Source organism: Ceratosolen solmsi, unplaced genomic scaffold (genome assembly GCF_000503995.2).
Source record: "Ceratosolen solmsi marchali unplaced genomic scaffold, CerSol_1.0 scaffold35, whole genome shotgun sequence".
NCBI lineage: Eukaryota > Metazoa > Arthropoda > Insecta > Hymenoptera > Agaonidae > Ceratosolen > Ceratosolen solmsi.
Genome location: NW_011948423.1, coordinates 5,235,501 through 5,239,498, shown reverse-complemented (window position 1 = coordinate 5,239,498; position 3,998 = coordinate 5,235,501).

Below are 3,998 nucleotides of genomic sequence, written 5' to 3'. Positions count from 1 at the left end.
GGCGCACTAATGTCACACCCCTCTGCATCCTCCTCCTCCTCCTTCTCAAACCCTTCATCACCGCCTGATCTCCTGTTCCTGATGTCTGATAGCGCATTAAACAATTAATAAATAATTTAGCTTTTAAATATTGGGCTTCGAGCAAGTATCGTAAATGTAGCAAATGCGCCGAATGAAGAAATGAATATTCTTCGGCGAGCTTAGATAATGTAATGAATTTTTATTCCAATCGAAAATGTATCGACTTCCCGACTTCCCGATGAAATCTGTATGAATACACTCGGATATCGAGGGCAACTTGATTTAATGCATTTCCCCATTTCCTCACGTACTTAATTTTCATCTCTCTCTCTCTCTCTCTCTCTCTCTATCTCTATCTCTCTATCTTGCATATAAAATTCCCACACTATGGCGCGTCGAATAAATTGCACATACACATAAACGCACACAAACGCGCTGCCGAATGCATGCATGCATCCATGACTTTTAAAGCCTATTTTAAGTAGCTAAAGATTAAATTTTTATTTATTTTCACTCTCCCTTACGCTATAAAATGCCTTTTTAATATATACTTCACAGTGAATAGTACAATGTCCATCAATCATAAAATATAATACGTTTGCTTTTTTGCAATTTACTATTGAATGGAGATACTTTGATGATTTTTTATTCTCGTTCTGTGAATATATATCTCTGTTAAAATCATTAAATTACGTGCGATTGTTTAATCAGTATTCCGACTAAAAGAGACAATAAAATAAGAAGAAACAAGCCTTTACACATCTCTTACATTTACAATTGTATATTAATAGTGCGGGCATTACTACTACGTATGTATACACGTATTTATATGTAGTTATAGCTTGAATATTCTTAATAAAAATGATCTTATGTTCGTAACTTTTACATTTCGTCTAGTAATTCTCATTGCTTCGGTGCTATATAAATTATACCTTTATAACTGTAACTATATTTTTAATGATACTTTGTAATAGTAAAATATAATATACAATACATATATCGTGCAATGTGAGAAAAGAAGCCATTGTTCGAGATTACTTTTACACATTATCACTATTGAATTATATGTTTCATTTATTATATGTAAATCGTAAGACGATTTTATTATTTGTCAAAAACTGCTACGTTCTACACTGCAATATTACGAAGTTTTTTATCTCTTACCTGATAATACTCATAAATTATGAATTTTTCTACAGTATATTAATACAAAATCTGATTATCATTAAATTTAAATTATAATACGATAATAATCTTAAATAAAATCAAATAATTTAAATTCTATTAATACCTTTTATGTGAAACTGATATCATTTATATATTTTATTAACCATGATGATTGAAAAGCCGTAATGTATTAGAATTTTTTAAAAAGAAAAATACATATTCATTAAAAAATTCTGATTAAAAAATTTTGTTTTTTTTAAAATTTTTTTTTTTTTTTTTTTTTTTTGTTATTGTTTTTTGTTTTGTTTTGTTTTGTTTTAATATATGTAATACACACGACGTATTTGCTGATTTTATTAATTACAATATTAATTAAGTGCAATTAAATAATTAAATGTGGCAAATATTGATAAATTGTACATTTACTTCAGCCTTCGGTATATTCATAAAACGTGTATCTATTTTTTCCATTTATTATGTATAAAATCGACAGAGATATCTTAAATAGAATATAGTATACCGTAATCATTAAATATTAATGGTCTTCTTTTTTTCTTTTTTTTTAATAGTCGCAGATAAATAGATTACATAAGTTTATTATTAAATTTTAGAAGTCAGAGTTCTTTTAGTTTCCTGTTTAATTTAAAATTTAGATTTACTTTTATTGAATTTTAAAGTTTTATTGATATTAAAATAGATATTTAAATAATTATTATTCTTTATAATTTTATTTAACATGAATTTGACTAATAATGTAATAATTATGTTCGATAAGGACAATAAGCAACGTTATTTTTAAGAATATCGCATCACTTATGAATCATGATATTAAATAACAAGCTTTCTAAATTTTTTTCTCTTTTTTCAATCAAATAATCAATGGAAATAAATAATTCATAATATTTTTTTGGTAGAAAAATTTTAATAGCCGACTGACAAATTATTTTTAACAATATATCTCTTTTAATAAATCGGTAATTTTATTTTCATAAATCGGTCGACTAATTCAATCAGTGGCAATTTTGTGACGAGATTAAAAGGGAAATGATATTTATAATAATAATAATAATAATAATAATAATAATAATAATAATAATAATAATAATAATAATAATAATAAATAATAAAAGAGGAAAAGAAATCGTATTAGAAAATATTATAGATTTTGATGAAATACAGAGTGTCGTTAATCAAGGACACATTTGTTTAATTACTTTGAGATTTAATTATTGGAAAATCCCCAGCAGAATTTTCTATTAATGCGAACCAAATTTACAAAGAAGTACACTTTAAAACTGTTAACTGAATATTTACCGACGTATAAACTACAGAGACAAAAGTTATTGTTCAGCCTTTGCTATCTCTCGTTTCCAACTTGGAGCAATATCATTATTCGTTCGAGTGTGGAATTTCTCTGACGCATACTTCGGATAAACGGCAATGTTCGCGTAAATGAGAAATGATTTTCGAAGAGAAGCCTCCCCACGCCCCTACATCCCATCCAACGAAACCCATATGTACCAGCTCAAGCTCATTCTCTGCTATGCCCTATCCGTCACTTCTTTCCCTTATATACGCGTATGAATACGAGTGAATACGTTTTAATGTTTATATATATATATATATATATATATATATATATATATATATATGCGTAATTAGATGTGCATCAAGGAGAAAAAAAATACATTACGTGAGTTAGTTTCTATAACATTACTGAGATAATAAAATCATTGAAGAAGCACTTGATACGTTCTTCCGTGGTTATTATAACCGTTACTTTATAAAATACAATATTAAGAAATTTTCAATTCGAAATGTATGCCAAACACTCAAATATAGACTAACGAAAGTCTACGCTACAACATATCGGCACATCAGCCCATATCCAACATTGTATTTTTATTGGTATATTTTATTGGCGCGTACATACATGATGTGACCAGTATATTAAAAGAATTTGTATTCTGATTCCTAATTCTCTAATCGATATCACTATTAAGCAGCTGAATTTTTCAAAGCCGATGATAGCTTATGCAACGGTACAACCAACCCCGACATCGTTTCCAAAAGCTTTTTATTCACAATCTCACATTATTATCGATTTAAAGCCCAAACAAATTTTTAGAATAAGTAAATATACACTATCCTAGACTTAATTAATCCGTCTCCTGCTCGTCGCTTAACGTAATACACTCGGTCACAGCGAGCAGACAAAACAGGTAAGCGTTGATGATAATAATAGTAGCCTCGCATTTCCGAGAAGGGCAGCTGATTCCATTGACTTTTACGCGTACTTTTATTTTTTTTTTTTTTTATTAGCTTTAATTGAGGCCCCGTAAAACAAGAATGTATTTTCTCTCTGACTCGGCTGCTTTATTGGATTGGCGGATGTAGCACCATTACTGAAAAGCGAGTTTATACTTTTATTGCTCGGATGCTACGTCTTCTAAGGACTCGTTTCTGGCCTCAAAAATATATATCTGTATTGAGTAGGTTTTATTCTTGTTTGCCTGTTGAACATATCACATGTTTCTTCTAAATATATTTTTTGAAAAAGTTACGGGAAACAGGATAAATTTATTACCCAAGAAAAAAACGTTTTATTATTTTTTTTTTTTTTATCGTAATCTTTTTAATTTTTGCGATGGACCTGACGTAGGGTGTAAGCGAGCGTTTTTTTCTCTCTTGTTCTTATTTTTTTTTTCTTCTTTTTGTCAATTTTTCTTCTATTACATTTAAATCGAAAGCTGAATACTCCATTGACTTAATGATTTTGTATGAGAAAAAAAAATGTAATTGGTTATTGT